The sequence below is a fragment of the Hyla sarda genome, chromosome 8 (assembly GCF_029499605.1).
Source record: "Hyla sarda isolate aHylSar1 chromosome 8, aHylSar1.hap1, whole genome shotgun sequence".
Classification (NCBI taxonomy): Eukaryota; Metazoa; Chordata; class Amphibia; order Anura; family Hylidae; genus Hyla; species Hyla sarda.
The window spans coordinates 112,708,210-112,727,064 of NC_079196.1; the positions used below are offsets into that span (position 1 = coordinate 112,708,210).

An 18,855-nucleotide genomic window follows, 5' to 3' on the forward strand; every position below is an offset into this window, starting at 1 on the left:
ACAACACGCCTACCTTTGTTGCACATAGCTGCCTGCCTGTCTCTAGTTACCCCACTGGCTGTAGCTGCGTCCCTTCCGACATGGAATAACACCAACTGTAACGATAAACTGAAAATTAACAGTATAAACCTGCATCATTTTGGACTCTGGTATTTGCTGAATCCGGGTGACCTGACAATCGATGGTGGTGCCGCTGGTGATTCTGGCCTTCTTGGAATCTGTTGGGCCTATGTGTTAGCTCACACATCACTTGGGTATCCATGGTAACTACCACAACATGGTCATCTGCAGTTTACATCTAGCCCGTGGCATTGAATGGCATTTTAAAAGTGCTAAGGGTCCTGGTGCAATAATCCTCCCATGAGGATCAGCCTTAACGGCTTTGTAGATTGCACTCATGTCAGCAACTCCATATACATTTTTTTTTCTTCATGCTTCTTTCTTCATCCTTTTTTCTTTCTGTCATTCAGACTTTCATTCATTCGATCTCTCTCACTCACTTGCTTTAACTCATTTGTTCTCACTCACTCACTCACTCAATCACTCACTCACTCATTCACTCTCACTCACTCTCACTCTCTCACTCACTCGCTCACTAAGTCAGTCTCTCTCTCTCTCTCTCTTTTTTTTTTTATATATATTTTTTTCCGTCTTCTTCTTCTTCTTCTTCTTCAGACCCTGTCATAGCACTAATGCCTTTCCAATACCACCAGCAGATGGAGACACTCCATTGCAACATTGGTTGTGAGCAGCAGTTTCTAAAAACAAATGCCTCATGGCGGATTTCCCATCCATCAATGGATGGTAAATTTTGTTTTTATCATTCACTGACCACAGAAACCAATGCATGGTCAAGCAACAGCAATGACACACCCTTGTGTATAGGCATGAGACCCTCATGTCATTTAACAGGATTCAGCACCACCCACAAGACAGCTACCTGTCATGTCATGTCAAACCTGCACAGGTGTGCTAGATTATTATTATTTAGTGTTATTTTATTTTTTTACACCAATCAGTGTGCAAACATGGTCATTAAAACGCTAAATGAATAGACGTTCATAAACCAGTCAGTGCAACTCATCATTTTGGTCTCCAATTCTCAAACTCAAATTCTCACCCACGGAGGATTAAATGAGAATCATTCTTGTTTAACACTGGAATGGGGTAGTGCACTGTTCACTACCCGAAGATACTGCCACATCGGGTCAATGCATAGGGCGACAGAAGCAAGCTTCCAAATCAGCTCCCTTTCTCAAAAATCCATTTAATTTATGGTCCCCAGATAGGGAACGTATGTATCAGTATGTGCTCACAAGTCACCCAAGTGCAAGTATTCACACAAAAAAAAACGTGCCTCAGGATGCGATCTGTCGCAAGATCCTTTCTTTTTTTACACTTGATCTAAGCCAAAAGGCCTAGAGGGGATAACCGGGAAAGGGGTGGACCCAACCATGTCCCCTTCATGAGCACTCACATTACTCATAGGAATGGAAGGAAGGCTGGCAGCCAACCAGCCTCCCATACACTTTCTGGGTGGGTGGCAGTCAGCCACCCATACATACATACAGCACAGGCTAAACCCACATCATCACTTAAAAAAAGGACAGGCGACCATTGCACTCTGATGGAGCATTTAGCAATGCAATCCATAGCCTGGCTTTTGCCTGAACCCCCATCACTCCTCCTCTTGCATATAAGACAATATTTCAGATCTGCATATGAAAACAACACGCCTACCTTTGTTGCACATAGCTGCCTGCCTGTCTCTAGTTACCCCACTGGCTGTAGCTGCGTCCCTTCCGACATGGAATAACACCAACTGTAACGATAAACTGAAAATTAACAGTATAAACCTGCATCATTTTGGACTCTGGTATTTGCTGAATCCGGGTGACCTGACAATCGATGGTGGTGCCGCTGGTGATTCTGGCCTTCTTGGAATCTGTTGGGCCTATGTGTTAGCTCACACATCACTTGGGTATCCATGGTAACTACCACAACATGGTCATCTGCAGTTTACATCTAGCCCGTGGCATTGAATGGCATTTTAAAAGTGCTAAGGGTCCTGGTGCAATAATCCTCCCATGAGGATCAGCCTCAACGGCTTTGTAGATTGCACTCATGTCAGCAACTCCATATACATTTTTTTTTCTTCATGCTTCTTTCTTCATCCTTTTTTCTTTCTGTCATTCAGACTTTCATTCATTCGATCTCTCTCACTCACTTGCTTTAACTCATTTGTTCTCACTCACTCACTCACTCACTCACTCAATCACTCACTCACTCTCACTCACTCTCACTCTCTCACTCTCTCACTCTCTCACTCACTCGCTCACTAAGTCAGTCTCTCTCTCTCTCTCTCTTTTTCTTTTTATATATATTTTTTTCCGTCTTCTTCTTCTTCTTCTTCTTCTTCTTCAGACCCTGTCATAGCACTAATGCCTTTCCAATACCACCAGCAGATGGAGACACTCCATTGCAACATTGGTTGTGAGCAGCAGTTTCTAAAAACAAATGCCTCATGGCGGATTTCCCATCCATCAATGGATGGTAAATTTTGTTTTTATCATTCACTGACCACAGAAACCAATGCATGGTCAAGCAACAGCAATGACACACCCTTGTGTATAGGCATGAGACCCTCATGTCATTTAACAGGATTCAGCACCACCCACAAGACAGCTACCTGTCATGTCATGTCAAACCTGCACAGGTGTGCTAGATTATTATTATTTAGTTTTATTTTATTTTTTTACACCAATCAGTGTGCAAACATGGTCATTAAAACGCTAAATGAATAGACGTTCATAAACCAGTCAGTGCAACTCATCATTTTGGTCTCCAATTCTCAAACTCAAATTCTCACCCACGGAGGATTAAATGAGAATCTTTCTTGTTTAACACTGGAATGGGGTGGTGCACTGTTCACTACCCGAAGATACTGCCACATCGGGTCAATGCATAGGGCGACAGAAGCAAGCTTCCAAATCAGCTCCCTTTCTCAAAAATCCATTTAATTTATGGTCCCCAGATAGGGAACGTATGTATCAGTATGTGCTCACAAGTCACCCAAGTGCAAGTATTCACACAAAAAAAAACGTGCCTCAGGATGCGATCTGTCGCAAGATCCTTTCTTTTTTTACACTTGATCTAAGCCAAAAGGCCTAGAGGGGATAACCGGGAAAGGGGTGGACCCAACCATGTCCCCTTCATGAGCACTCACATTACTCATAGGAATGGAAGGAAGGCTGGCAGCCAACCAGCCTCCCATACACTTTCTGGGTGGGTGGCAGTCAGCCACCCATACATACATACAGCACAGGCTAAACCCACATCATCACTTAAAAAAAGGACAGGCGACCATTGCACTCTGATGGAGCATTTAGCAATGCAATCCATAGCCTGGCTTTTGCCTGAACCCCCATCACTCCTCCTCTTGCATATAAGACAATATTTCAGATCTGCATATGAAAACAACACGCCTACCTTTGTTGCACATAGCTGCCTGCCTGTCTCTAGTTACCCCACTGGCTGTAGCTGCGTCCCTTCCGACATGGAATAACACCAACTGTAACGATAAACTGAAAATTAACAGTATAAACCTGCATCATTTTGGACTCTGGTATTTGCTGAATCCGGGTGACCTGACAATCGATGGTGGTGCCGCTGGTGATTCTGGCCTTCTTGGAATCTGTTGGGCCTATGTGTTAGCTCACACATCACTTGGGTATCCATGGTAACTACCACAACATGGTCATCTGCAGTTTACATCTAGCCCGTGGCATTGAATGGCATTTTAAAAGTGCTAAGGGTCCTGGTGCAATAATCCTCCCATGAGGATCAGCCTCAACGGCTTTGTAGATTGCACTCATGTCAGCAACTCCATATACATTTTTTTTTCTTCATGCTTCTTTCTTCATCCTTTTTTCTTTCTGTCATTCAGACTTTCATTCATTCGATCTCTCTCACTTGCTTTAACTCATTTGTTCTCACTCACTCACTCACTCACTCAATCACTCACTCACTCTCACTCACTCTCACTCTCTCACTCTCTCACTCTCTCACTCACTCGCTCACTAAGTCAGTCTCTCTCTCTCTCTCTCTCTTTTTCTTTTTATATATATTTTTTTCCGTCTTCTTCTTCTTCTTCTTCTTCTTCAGACCCTGTCATAGCACTAATGCCTTTCCAATACCACCAGCAGATGGAGACACTCCATTGCAACATTGGTTGTGAGCAGCAGTTTCTAAAAACAAATGCCTCATGGCGGATTTCCCATCCATCAATGGATGGTAAATTTTGTTTTTATCATTCACTGACCACAGAAACCAATGCATGGTCAAGCAACAGCAATGACACACCCTTGTGTATAGGCATGAGACCCTCATGTCATTTAACAGGATTCAGCACCACCCACAAGACAGCTACCTGTCATGTCATGTCAAACCTGCACAGGTGTGCTAGATTATTATTATTTAGTTTTATTTTATTTTTTTACACCAATCAGTGTGCAAACATGGTCATTAAAACGCTAAATGAATAGACGTTCATAAACCAGTCAGTGCAACTCATCATTTTGGTCTCCAATTCTCAAACTCAAATTCTCACCCACGGAGGATTAAATGAGAATCTTTCTTGTTTAACACTGGAATGGGGTGGTGCACTGTTCACTACCCGAAGATACTGCCACATCGGGTCAATGCATAGGGCGACAGAAGCAAGCTTCCAAATCAGCTCCCTTTCTCAAAAATCCATTTAATTTATGGTCCCCAGATAGGGAACGTATGTATCAGTATGTGCTCACAAGTCACCCAAGTGCAAGTATTCACACAAAAAAAAACGTGCCTCAGGATGCGATCTGTCGCAAGATCCTTTCTTTTTTTACACTTGATCTAAGCCAAAAGGCCTAGAGGGGATAACCGGGAAAGGGGTGGACCCAACCATGTCCCCTTCATGAGCACTCACATTACTCATAGGAATGGAAGGAAGGCTGGCAGCCAACCAGCCTCCCATACACTTTCTGGGTGGGTGGCAGTCAGCCACCCATACATACATACAGCACAGGCTAAACCCACATCATCACTTAAAAAAAGGACAGGCGACCATTGCACTCTGATGGAGCATTTAGCAATGCAATCCATAGCCTGGCTTTTGCCTGAACCCCCATCACTCCTCCTCTTGCATATAAGACAATATTTCAGATCTGCATATGAAAACAACACGCCTACCTTTGTTGCACATAGCTGCCTGCCTGTCTCTAGTTACCCCACTGGCTGTAGCTGCGTCCCTTCCGACATGGAATAACACCAACTGTAACGATAAACTGAAAATTAACAGTATAAACCTGCATCATTTTGGACTCTGGTATTTGCTGAATCCGGGTGACCTGACAATCGATGGTGGTGCCGCTGGTGATTCTGGCCTTCTTGGAATCTGTTGGGCCTATGTGTTAGCTCACACATCACTTGGGTATCCATGGTAACTACCACAACATGGTCATCTGCAGTTTACATCTAGCCCGTGGCATTGAATGGCATTTTAAAAGTGCTAAGGGTCCTGGTGCAATAATCCTCCCATGAGGATCAGCCTCAACGGCTTTGTAGATTGCACTCATGTCAGCAACTCCATATACATTTTTTTTTCTTCATGCTTCTTTCTTCATCCTTTTTTCTTTCTGTCATTCAGACTTTCATTCATTCGATCTCTCTCACTCACTTGCTTTAACTCATTTGTTCTCACTCACTCACTCACTCACTCATTCACTCTCACTCACTCTCACTCTCTCACTCACTCGCTCACTAAGTCAGTCTCTCTCTCTCTCTCTCTCTCTTTTTCTTTTTATATATATTTTTTTCCGTCTTCTTCTTCTTCTTCAGACCCTGTCATAGCACTAATGCCTTTCCAATACCACCAGCAGATGGAGACACTCCATTGCAACATTGGTTGTGAGCAGCAGTTTCTAAAAACAAATGCCTCATGGCGGATTTCCCATCCATCAATGGATGGTAAATTTTGTTTTTATCATTCACTGACCACAGAAACCAATGCATGGTCAAGCAACAGCAATGACACACCCTTGTGTATAGGCATGAGACCCTCATGTCATTTAACAGGATTCAGCACCACCCACAAGACAGCTACCTGTCATGTCATGTCAAACCTGCACAGGTGTGCTAGATTATTATTATTTAGTTTTATTTTATTTTTTTACACCAATCAGTGTGCAAACATGGTCATTAAAACGCTAAATGAATAGACGTTCATAAACCAGTCAGTGCAACTCATCATTTTGGTCTCCAATTCTCAAACTCAAATTCTCACCCACGGAGGATTAAATGAGAATCTTTCTTGTTTAACACTGGAATGGGGTGGTGCACTGTTCACTACCCGAAGATACTGCCACATCGGGTCAATGCATAGGGCGACAGAAGCAAGCTTCCAAATCAGCTCCCTTTCTCAAAAATCCATTTAATTTATGGTCCCCAGATAGGGAACGTATGTATCAGTATGTGCTCACAAGTCACCCTAGTGCAAGTATTCACACAAAAAAAAACGTGCCTCAGGATGCGATCTGTCGCAAGATCCTTTCTTTTTTTACACTTGATCTAAGCCAAAAGGCCTAGAGGGGATAACCGGGAAAGGGGTGGACCCAACCATGTCCCCTTCATGAGCACTCACATTACTCATAGGAATGGAAGGAAGGCTGGCAGCCAACCAGCCTCCCATACACTTTCTGGGTGGGTGGCAGTCAGCCACCCATACATACATACAGCACAGGCTAAACCCACATCATCACTTAAAAAAAGGACAGGCGACCATTGCACTCTGATGGAGCATTTAGCAATGCAATCCATAGCCTGGCTTTTGCCTGAACCCCCATCACTCCTCCTCTTGCATATAAGACAATATTTCAGATCTGCATATGAAAACAACACGCCTACCTTTGTTGCACATAGCTGCCTGCCTGTCTCTAGTTACCCCACTGGCTGTAGCTGCGTCCCTTCCGACATGGAATAACACCAACTGTAACGATAAACTGAAAATTAACAGTATAAACCTGCATCATTTTGGACTCTGGTATTTGCTGAATCCGGGTGACCTGACAATCGATGGTGGTGCCGCTGGTGATTCTGGCCTTCTTGGAATCTGTTGGGCCTATGTGTTAGCTCACACATCACTTGGGTATCCATGGTAACTACCACAACATGGTCATCTGCAGTTTACATCTAGCCCGTGGCATTGAATGGCATTTTAAAAGTGCTAAGGGTCCTGGTGCAATAATCCTCCCATGAGGATCAGCCTCAACGGCTTTGTAGATTGCACTCATGTCAGCAACTCCATATACATTTTTTTTTCTTCATGCTTCTTTCTTCATCCTTTTTTCTTTCTGTCATTCAGACTTTCATTCATTCGATCTCTCTCACTCACTTGCTTTAACTCATTTGTTCTCACTCACTCACTCACTCACTCAATCACTCACTCACTCATTCACTCTCACTCACTCTCACTCTCTCACTCACTCGCTCACTAAGTCAGTCTCTCTCTCTCTCTCTCTTTTTCTTTTTATATATATTTTTTTCCGTCTTCTTCTTCTTCTTCTTCTTCAGACCCTGTCATAGCACTAATGCCTTTCCAATACCACCAGCAGATGGAGACACTCCATTGCAACATTGGTTGTGAGCAGCAGTTTCTAAAAACAAATGCCTCATGGCGGATTTCCCATCCATCAATGGATGGTAAATTTTGTTTTTATCATTCACTGACCACAGAAACCAATGCATGGTCAAGCAACAGCAATGACACACCCTTGTGTATAGGCATGAGACCCTCATGTCATTTAACAGGATTCAGCACCACCCACAAGACAGCTACCTGTCATGTCATGTCAAACCTGCACAGGTGTGCTAGATTATTATTATTTAGTTTTATTTTATTTTTTTACACCAATCAGTGTGCAAACATGGTCATTAAAACGCTAAATGAATAGACGTTCATAAACCAGTCAGTGCAACTCATCATTTTGGTCTCCAATTCTCAAACTCAAATTCTCACCCACGGAGGATTAAATGAGAATCTTTCTTGTTTAACACTGGAATGGGGTGGTGCACTGTTCACTACCCGAAGATACTGCCACATCGGGTCAATGCATAGGGCGACAGAAGCAAGCTTCCAAATCAGCTCCCTTTCTCAAAAATCCATTTAATTTATGGTCCCCAGATAGGGAACGTATGTATCAGTATGTGCTCACAAGTCACCCAAGTGCAAGTATTCACACAAAAAAAAACGTGCCTCAGGATGCGATCTGTCGCAAGATCCTTTCTTTTTTTACACTTGATCTAAGCCAAAAGGCCTAGAGGGGATAACCGGGAAAGGGGTGGACCCAACCATGTCCCCTTCATGAGCACTCACATTACTCATAGGAATGGAAGGAAGGCTGGCAGCCAACCAGCCTCCCATACACTTTCTGGGTGGGTGGCAGTCAGCCACCCATACATACATACAGCACAGGCTAAACCTACATCATCACTTAAAAAAAGGACAGGCGACCATTGCACTCTGATGGAGCATTTAGCAATGCAATCCATAGCCTGGCTTTTGCCTGAACCCCCATCACTCCTCCTCTTGCATATAAGACAATATTTCAGATCTGCATATGAAAACAACACGCCTACCTTTGTTGCACATAGCTGCCTGCCTGTCTCTAGTTACCCCACTGGCTGTAGCTGCGTCCCTTCCGACATGGAATAACACCAACTGTAACGATAAACTGAAAATTAACAGTATAAACCTGCATCATTTTGGACTCTGGTATTTGCTGAATCCGGGTGACCTGACAATCGATGGTGGTGCCGCTGGTGATTCTGGCCTTCTTGGAATCTGTTGGGCCTATGTGTTAGCTCACACATCACATGGGTATCCATGGTAACTACCACAACATGGTCATCTGCAGTTTACATCTAGCCCGTGGCATTGAATGGCATTTTAAAAGTGCTAAGGGTCCTGGTGCAATAATCCTCCCATGAGGATCAGCCTCAACGGCTTTGTAGATTGCACTCATGTCAGCAACTCCATATACATTTTTTTTTCTTCATGCTTCTTTCTTCATCCTTTTTTCTTTCTGTCATTCAGACTTTCATTCATTCGATCTCTCTCACTCACTTGCTTTAACTCATTTGTTCTCACTCACTCACTCACTCACTCAATCACTCACTCACTCATTCACTCTCACTCACTCTCACTCTCTCACTCACTCGCTCACTAAGTCAGTCTCTCTCTCTCTCTCTCTCTTTTTCTTTTTATATATATTTTTTTCCGTCTTCTTCTTCTTCTTCTTCTTCAGACACTGTCATAGCACTAATGCCTTTCCAATACCACCAGCAGATGGAGACACTCCATTGCAACATTGGTTGTGAGCAGCAGTTTCTAAAAACAAATGCCTCATGGCGGATTTCCCATCCATCAATGGATGGTAAATTTTGTTTTTATCATTCACTGACCACAGAAACCAATGCATGGTCAAGCAACAGCAATGACACACCCTTGTGTATAGGCATGAGACCCTCATGTCATTTAACAGGATTCAGCACCACCCACAAGACAGCTACCTGTCATGTCATGTCAAACCTGCACAGGTGTGCTAGATTATTATTATTTAGTTTTATTTTATTTTTTTACACCAATCAGTGTGCAAACATGGTCATTAAAACGCTAAATGAATAGACGTTCATAAACCAGTCAGTGCAACTCATCATTTTGGTCTCCAATTCTCAAACTCAAATTCTCACCCACGGAGGATTAAATGAGAATCTTTCTTGTTTAACACTGGAATGGGGTGGTGCACTGTTCACTACCCGAAGATACTGCCACATCGGGTCAATGCATAGGGCGACAGAAGCAAGCTTCCAAATCAGCTCCCTTTCTCAAAAATCCATTTAATTTATGGTCCCCAGATAGGGAACGTATGTATCAGTATGTGCTCACAAGTCACCCAAGTGCAAGTATTCACACAAAAAAAAAAAACGTGCCTCAGGATGCGATCTGTCGCAAGATCCTTTCTTTTTTTACACTTGATCTAAGCCAAAAGGCCTAGAGGGGATAACCGGGAAAGGGGTGGACCCAACCATGTCCCCTTCATGAGCACTCACATTACTCATAGGAATGGAAGGAAGGCTGGCAGCCAACCAGCCTCCCATACACTTTCTGGGTGGGTGGCAGTCAGCCACCCATACATACATACAGCACAGGCTAAACCCACATCATCACTTAAAAAAAGGACAGGCGACCATTGCACTCTGATGGAGCATTTAGCAATGCAATCCATAGCCTGGCTTTTGCCTGAACCCCCATCACTCCTCCTCTTGCATATAAGACAATATTTCAGATCTGCATATGAAAACAACACGCCTACCTTTGTTGCACATAGCTGCCTGCCTGTCTCTAGTTACCCCACTGGCTGTAGCTGCGTCCCTTCCGACATGGAATAACACCAACTGTAACGATAAACTGAAAATTAACAGTATAAACCTGCATCATTTTGGACTCTGGTATTTGCTGAATCCGGGTGACCTGACAATCGATGGTGGTGCCGCTGGTGATTCTGGCCTTCTTGGAATCTGTTGGGCCTATGTGTTAGCTCACACATCACTTGGGTATCCATGGTAACTACCACAACATGGTCATCTGCAGTTTACATCTAGCCCGTGGCATTGAATGGCATTTTAAAAGTGCTAAGGGTCCTGGTGCAATAATCCTCCCATGAGGATCAGCCTCAACGGCTTTGTAGATTGCACTCATGTCAGCAACTCCATATACATTTTTTTTTCTTCATGCTTCTTTCTTCATCCTTTTTTCTTTCTGTCATTCAGACTTTCATTCATTCGATCTCTCTCACTCACTTGCTTTAACTCATTTGTTCTCACTCACTCACTCACTCAATCACTCACTCACTCATTCACTCTCACTCACTCTCACTCTCTCACTCACTCGCTCACTAAGTCAGTCTCTCTCTCTCTCTTTTTCTTTTTATATATGTTTTTTTCCGTCTTCTTCTTCTTCTTCTTCTTCTTCTTCAGACCCTGTCATAGCACTAATGCCTTTCCAATACCACCAGCAGATGGAGACACTCCATTGCAACATTGGTTGTGAGCAGCAGTTTCTAAAAACAAATGCCTCATGGCGTATTTCCCATCCATCAATGGATGGTAAATTTTGTTTTTATCATTCACTGACCACAGAAACCAATGCATGGTCAAGCAACAGCAATGACACACCCTTGTGTATAGGCATGAGACCCTCATGTCATTTAACAGGATTCAGCACCACCCACAAGACAGCTACCTGTCATGTCATGTCAAACCTGCACAGGTGTGCTAGATTATTATTATTTAGTTTTATTTTATTTTTTTACACCAATCAGTGTGCAAACATGGTCATTAAAACGCTAAATGAATAGACGTTCATAAACCAGTCAGTGCAACTCATCATTTTGGTCTCCAATTCTCAAACTCAAATTCTCACCCACGGAGGATTAAATGAGAATCTTTCTTGTTTAACACTGGAATGGGGTGGTGCACTGTTCACTACCCGAAGATACTGCCACATCGGGTCAATGCATAGGGCGACAGAAGCAAGCTTCCAAATCAGCTCCCTTTCTCAAAAATCCATTTAATTTATGGTCCCCAGATAGGGAACGTATGTATCAGTATGTGCTCACAAGTCACCCAAGTGCAAGTATTCACACAAAAAAAAACGTGCCTCAGGATGCGATCTGTCGCAAGATCCTTTCTTTTTTTACACTTGATCTAAGCCAAAAGGCCTAGAGGGGATAACCGGGAAAGGGGTGGACCCAACCATGTCCCCTTCATGAGCACTCACATTACTCATAGGAATGGAAGGAAGGCTGGCAGCCAACCAGCCTCCCATACACTTTCTGGGTGGGTGGCAGTCAGCCACCCATACATACATACAGCACAGGCTAAACCCACATCATCACTTAAAAAAAGGACAGGCGACCATTGCACTCTGATGGAGCATTTAGCAATGCAATCCATAGCCTGGCTTTTGCCTGAACCCCCATCACTCCTCCTCTTGCATATAAGACAATATTTCAGATCTGCATATGAAAACAACACGCCTACCTTTGTTGCACATAGCTGCCTGCCTGTCTCTAGTTACCCCACTGGCTGTAGCTGCGTCCCTTCCGACATGGAATAACACCAACTGTAACGATAAACTGAAAATTAACAGTATAAACCTGCATCATTTTGGACTCTGGTATTTGCTGAATCCGGGTGACCTGACAATCGATGGTGGTGCCGCTGGTGATTCTGGCCTTCTTGGAATCTGTTGGGCCTATGTGTTAGCTCACACATCACTTGGGTATCCATGGTAACTACCACAACATGGTCATCTGCAGTTTACATCTAGCCCGTGGCATTGAATGGCATTTTAAAAGTGCTAAGGGTCCTGGTGCAATAATCCTCCCATGAGGATCAGCCTCAACGGCTTTGTAGATTGCACTCATGTCAGCAACTCCATATACATTTTTTTTTCTTCATGCTTCTTTCTTCATCCTTTTTTCTTTCTGTCATTCAGACTTTCATTCATTCGATCTCTCTCACTCACTTGCTTTAACTCATTTGTTCTCACTCACTCACTCACTCAATCACTCACTCACTCATTCACTCTCACTCACTCTCACTCTCTCACTCACTCGCTCACTAAGTCAGTCTCTCTCTCTCTCTCTCTTTTTCTTTTTATATATGTTTTTTTCCGTCTTCTTCTTCTTCTTCTTCTTCAGACCCTGTCATAGCACTAATGCCTTTCCAATACCACCAGCAGATGGAGACACTCCATTGCAACATTGGTTGTGAGCAGCAGTTTCTAAAAACAAATGCCTCATGGCGTATTTCCCATCCATCAATGGATGGTAAATTTTGTTTTTATCATTCACTGACCACAGAAACCAATGCATGGTCAAGCAACAGCAATGACACACCCTTGTGTATAGGCATGAGACCCTCATGTCATTTAACAGGATTCAGCACCACCCACAAGACAGCTACCTGTCATGTCATGTCAAACCTGCACAGGTGTGCTAGATTATTATTATTTAGTTTTATTTTATTTTTTTACACCAATCAGTGTGCAAACATGGTCATTAAAACGCTAAATGAATAGACGTTCATAAACCAGTCAGTGCAACTCATCATTTTGGTCTCCAATTCTCAAACTCAAATTCTCACCCACGGAGGATTAAATGAGAATCTTTCTTGTTTAACACTGGAATGGGGTGGTGCACTGTTCACTACCCGAAGATACTGCCACATCGGGTCAATGCATAGGGCGACAGAAGCAAGCTTCCAAATCAGCTCCCTTTCTCAAAAATCCATTTAATTTATGGTCCCCAGATAGGGAACGTATGTATCAGTATGTGCTCACAAGTCACCCAAGTGCAAGTATTCACACAAAAAAAAACGTGCCTCAGGATGCGATCTGTCGCAAGATCCTTTCTTTTTTTACACTTGATCTAAGCCAAAAGGCCTAGAGGGGATAACCAGGAAAGGGGTGGACCCAACCATGTCCCCTTCATGAGCACTCACATTACTCATAGGAATGGAAGGAAGGCTGGCAGCCAACCAGCCTCCCATACACTTTCTGGGTGGGTGGCAGTCAGCCACCCATACATACATACAGCACAGGCTAAACCCACATCATCACTTAAAAAAAGGACAGGCGACCATTGCACTCTGATGGAGCATTTAGCAATGCAATCCATAGCCTGGCTTTTGCCTGAACCCCCATCACTCCTCCTCTTGCATATAAGACAATATTTCAGATCTGCATATGAAAACAACACGCCTACCTTTGTTGCACATAGCTGCCTGCCTGTCTCTAGTTACCCCACTGGCTGTAGCTGCGTCCCTTCCGACATGGAATAACACCAACTGTAACGATAAACTGAAAATTAACAGTATAAACCTGCATCATTTTGGACTCTGGTATTTGCTGAATCCGGGTGACCTGACAATCGATGGTGGTGCCGCTGGTGATTCTGGCCTTCTTGGAATCTGTTGGGCCTATGTGTTAGCTCACACATCACTTGGGTATCCATGGTAACTACCACAACATGGTCATCTGCAGTTTACATCTAGCCCGTGGCATTGAATGGCATTTTAAAAGTGCTAAGGGTCCTGGTGCAATAATCCTCCCATGAGGATCAGCCTCAACGGCTTTGTAGATTGCACTCATGTCAGCAACTCCATATACATTTTTTTTTCTTCATGCTTCTTTCTTCATCCTTTTTTCTTTCTGTCATTCAGACTTTCATTCATTCGATCTCTCTCACTCACTTGCTTTAACTCATTTGTTCTCACTCACTCACTCAATCACTCACTCACTCATTCACTCTCACTCACTCTCACTCTCTCACTCACTCGCTCACTAAGTCAGTCTCTCTCTCTCTCTCTTTTTCTTTTTATATATATTTTTTTCCGTCTTCTTCTTCTTCTTCTTCTTCTTCTTCTTCAGACCCTGTCATAGCACTAATGCCTTTCCAATACCACCAGCAGATGGAGACACTCCATTGCAACATTGGTTGTGAGCAGCAGTTTCTAAAAACAAATGCCTCATGGCGGATTTCCCATCCATCAATGGATGGTAAATTTTGTTTTTATCATTCACTGACCACAGAAACCAATGCATGGTCAAGCAACAGCAATGACACACCCTTGTGTATAGGCATGAGACCCTCATGTCATTTAACAGGATTCAGCACCACCCACAAGACAGCTACCTGTCATGTCATGTCAAACCTGCACAGGTGTGCTAGATTATTATTATTTAGTTTTATTTTATTTTTTTACACCAATCAGTGTGCAAACATGGTCATTAAAACGCTAAATGAATAGACGTTCATAAACCAGTCAGTGCAACTCATCATTTTGGTCTCCAATTCTCAAACTCAAATTCTCACCCACGGAGGATTAAATGAGAATCTTTCTTGTTTAACACTGGAATGGGGTGGTGCACTGTTCACTACCCGAAGATACTGCCACATCGGGTCAATGCATAGGGCGACAGAAGCAAGCTTCCAAATCAGCTCCCTTTCTCAAAAATCCATTTAATTTATGGTCCCCAGATAGGGAACGTATGTATCAGTATGTGCTCACAAGTCACCCAAGTGCAAGTATTCACACAAAAAAAAACGTGCCTCAGGATGCGATCTGTCGCAAGATCCTTTCTTTTTTTACACTTGATCTAAGCCAAAAGGCCTAGAGGGGATAACCGGGAAAGGGGTGGACCCAACCATGTCCCCTTCATGAGCACTCACATTACTCATAGGAATGGAAGGAAGGCTGGCAGCCAACCAGCCTCCCATACACTTTCTGGGTGGGTGGCAGTCAGCCACCCATACATACATACAGCACAGGCTAAACCCACATCATCACTTAAAAAAAGGACAGGCGACCATTGCACTCTGATGGAGCATTTAGCAATGCAATCCATAGCCTGGCTTTTGCCTGAACCCCCATCACTCCTCCTCTTGCATATAAGACAATATTTCAGATCTGCATATGAAAACAACACGCCTACCTTTGTTGCACATAGCTGCCTGCCTGTCTCTAGTTACCCCACTGGCTGTAGCTGCGTCCCTTCCGACATGGAATAACACCAACTGTAACGATAAACTGAAAATTAACAGTATAAACCTGCATCATTTTGGACTCTGGTATTTGCTGAATCCGGGTGACCTGACAATCGATGGTGGTGCCGCTGGTGATTCTGGCCTTCTTGGAATCTGTTGGGCCTATGTGTTAGCTCACACATCACTTGGGTATCCATGGTAACTACCACAACATGGTCATCTGCAGTTTACATCTAGCCCGTGGCATTGAATGGCATTTTAAAAGTGCTAAGGGTCCTGGTGCAATAATCCTCCCATGAGGATCAGCCTCAACGGCTTTGTAGATTGCACTCATGTCAGCAACTCCATATACATTTTTTTTTCTTCATGCTTCTTTCTTCATCCTTTTTTCTTTCTGTCATTCAGACTTTCATTCATTCGATCTCTCTCACTCACTTGCTTTAACTCATTTGTTCTCACTCACTCACTCAATCACTCACTCACTCATTCACTCTCACTCACTCTCACTCTCTCACTCACTCGCTCACTAAGTCAGTCTCTCTCTCTCTCTCTTTTTCTTTTTATATATATTTTTTTCCGTCTTCTTCTTCTTCTTCTTCTTCTTCAGACCCTGTCATAGCACTAATGCCTTTCCAATACCACCAGCAGATGGAGACACTCCATTGCAACATTGGTTGTGAGCAGCAGTTTCTAAAAACAAATGCCTCATGGCGGATTTCCCATCCATCAATGGATGGTAAATTTTGTTTTTATCATTCACTGACCACAGAAACCAATGCATGGTCAAGCAACAGCAATGACACACCCTTGTGTATAGGCATGAGACCCTCATGTCATTTAACAGGATTCAGCACCACCCACAAGACAGCTACCTGTCATGTCATGTCAAACCTGCACAGGTGTGCTAGATTATTATTATTTAGTTTTATTTTATTTTTTTACACCAATCAGTGTGCAAACATGGTCATTAAAACGCTAAATGAATAGACGTTCATAAACCAGTCAGTGCAACTCATCATTTTGGTCTCCAATTCTCAAACTCAAATTCTCACCCACAGAGGATTAAATGAGAATCTTTCTTGTTTAACACTGGAATGGGGTGGTGCACTGTTCACTACCCGAAGATACTGCCACATCGGGTCAATGCATAGGGCGACAGAAGCAAGCTTCCAAATCAGCTCCCTTTCTCAAAAATCCATTTAATTTATGGTCCCCAGATAGGGAACGTATGTATCAGTATGTGCTCACAAGTCACCCAAGTGCAAGTATTCACACAAAAAAAAACGTGCCTCAGGATGCGATCTGTCGCAAGATCCTTTCTTTTTTTACACTTGATCTAAGCCAAAAGGCCTAGAGGGGATAACCGGGAAAGGGGTGGACCCAACCATGTCCCCTTCATGAGCACTCACATTACTCATAGGAATGGAAGGAAGGCTGGCAGCCAACCAGCCTCCCATACACTTTCTGGGTGGGTGGCAGTCAGCCACCCATACATACATACAGCACAGGCTAAACCCACATCATCACTTAAAAAAAGGACAGGCGACCATTGCACTCTGATGGAGCATTTAGCAATGCAATCCATAGCCTGGCTTTTGCCTGAACCCCCATCACTCCTCCTCTTGCATATAAGACAATATTTCAGATCTGCATATGAAAACAACACGCCTACCTTTGTTGCACATAGCTGCCTGCCTGTCTCTAGTTACCCCACTGGCTGTAGCTGCGTCCCTTCCGACATGGAATAACACCAACTGTAACGATAAACTGAAAATTAACAGTATAAACCTGCATCATTTTGGACTCTGGTATTTGCTGAATCCGGGTGACCTGACAATCGATGGTGGTGCCGCTGGTGATTCTGGCCTTCTTGGAATCTGTTGGGCCTATGTGTTAGCTCACACATCACTTGGGTATCCATGGTAACTACCACAACATGGTCATCTGCAGTTTACATCTAGCCCGTGGCATTGAATGGCATTTTAAAAGTGCTAAGGGTCCTGGTGCAATAATCCTCCCATGAGGATCAGCCTCAACGGCTTTGTAGATTGCACTCATGTCAGCAACTCCATATACATTTTTTTTTCTTCATGCTTCTTTCTTCATCCTTTTTTCTTTCTGTCATTCAGACTTTCATTCATTCGATCTCTCTCACTCACTTGCTTTAACTCATTTGTTCTCACTCACTCACTCAATCACTCACTCACTCATTCACTCTCACTCACTCTCACTCTCTCACTCACTCGCTCACTAAGTCAGTCTCTCTCTCTCTCTCTTTTTCTTTTTATATATATTTTTTTCCGTCTTCTTCTTCTTCTTCTTCTTCAGACCCTGTCATAGCACTAATGCCTTTCCAATACCACCAGCAGATGGAGACACTCCATTGCAACATTGGTTGTGAGCAGCAGTTTCTAAAAACAAATGCCTCATGGCGGATTTCCCATCCATCAATGGATGGTAAATTTTGTTTTTATCATTCACTGACCACAGAAACCAATGCATGGTCAAGCAACAGCAATGACACACCCTTGTGTATAGGCATGAGACCCTCATGTCATTTAACAGGATTCAGCACCACCCACAAGACAGCTACCTGTCATGTCATGTCAAACCTGCACAGGTGTGCTAGATGATTATTATTTAGTTTTATTTTATTTTTTTACACCAATCAGTGTGCAAACATGGTCATTAAAACGCTAAATGAATAGACGTTCATAAACCAGTCAGTGCAACTCATCATTTTGGTCTCCAATTCTCAAACTCAAATTCTCACCCACGGAGGATTAAATGAGAATCTTTCTTGTTTAACACTGGAATGGGGTGGTGCACTGTTCACTACCCGAAGATACTGCCACATCGGGTCAATGCATAGGGCGACAGAAGCAAGCTTCCAAATCAGCTCCCTTTCTCAAAAATCCATTTAATTTATGGTCCCCAGATAGGGAACGTATGTATCAGTATGTGCTCACAAGTCACCCAAGTGCAAGTATTCACACAAAAAAAAACGTGCCTCAGGATGCGATCTGTCGCAAGATCCTTTCTTTTTTTACACTTGATCTAAGCCAAAAGGCCTAGAGGGGATAACCAGGAAAGGGGTGGACCCAACCATGTCCCCTTCATGAGCACTCACATTACTCATAGGAATGGAAGGAAGGCTGGCAGCCAACCAGCCTCCCATACACTTTCTGGGTGGGTGGCAGTCAGCCAC

The 18,855-nt window shown here is 43.4% G+C and overlaps 11 pseudogenes; all 11 read right to left on the reverse strand.

Annotated features, from left to right (window-relative positions):
- Positions 1 to 1,165: 1,165 nt before the first annotated feature.
- LOC130288670 (U2 spliceosomal RNA) lies at positions 1,166 to 1,429 on the reverse strand (annotated as a pseudogene).
- Positions 1,430 to 2,914: 1,485 nt separating this feature from the next.
- Positions 2,915 to 3,178, reverse strand: LOC130285941 (U2 spliceosomal RNA; annotated as a pseudogene).
- Positions 3,179 to 4,654: 1,476 nt separating this feature from the next.
- Positions 4,655 to 4,918, reverse strand: LOC130285942 (U2 spliceosomal RNA; annotated as a pseudogene).
- Positions 4,919 to 6,367: 1,449 nt separating this feature from the next.
- Positions 6,368 to 6,631, reverse strand: LOC130285633 (U2 spliceosomal RNA; annotated as a pseudogene).
- A 1,467-nt stretch (positions 6,632 to 8,098) lies between these two features.
- LOC130285943 (U2 spliceosomal RNA) lies at positions 8,099 to 8,362 on the reverse strand (annotated as a pseudogene).
- A 1,469-nt stretch (positions 8,363 to 9,831) lies between these two features.
- On the reverse strand, positions 9,832 to 10,098 carry LOC130288431 (U2 spliceosomal RNA; annotated as a pseudogene).
- Positions 10,099 to 11,563: 1,465 nt separating this feature from the next.
- Positions 11,564 to 11,827, reverse strand: LOC130285944 (U2 spliceosomal RNA; annotated as a pseudogene).
- Positions 11,828 to 13,290: 1,463 nt separating this feature from the next.
- On the reverse strand, positions 13,291 to 13,554 carry LOC130285945 (U2 spliceosomal RNA; annotated as a pseudogene).
- A 1,466-nt stretch (positions 13,555 to 15,020) lies between these two features.
- On the reverse strand, positions 15,021 to 15,284 carry LOC130285947 (U2 spliceosomal RNA; annotated as a pseudogene).
- A 1,460-nt stretch (positions 15,285 to 16,744) lies between these two features.
- On the reverse strand, positions 16,745 to 17,008 carry LOC130285948 (U2 spliceosomal RNA; annotated as a pseudogene).
- A 1,457-nt stretch (positions 17,009 to 18,465) lies between these two features.
- LOC130285949 (U2 spliceosomal RNA) lies at positions 18,466 to 18,729 on the reverse strand (annotated as a pseudogene).
- Between the last annotated feature and the right edge of the window lie 126 nt (positions 18,730 to 18,855).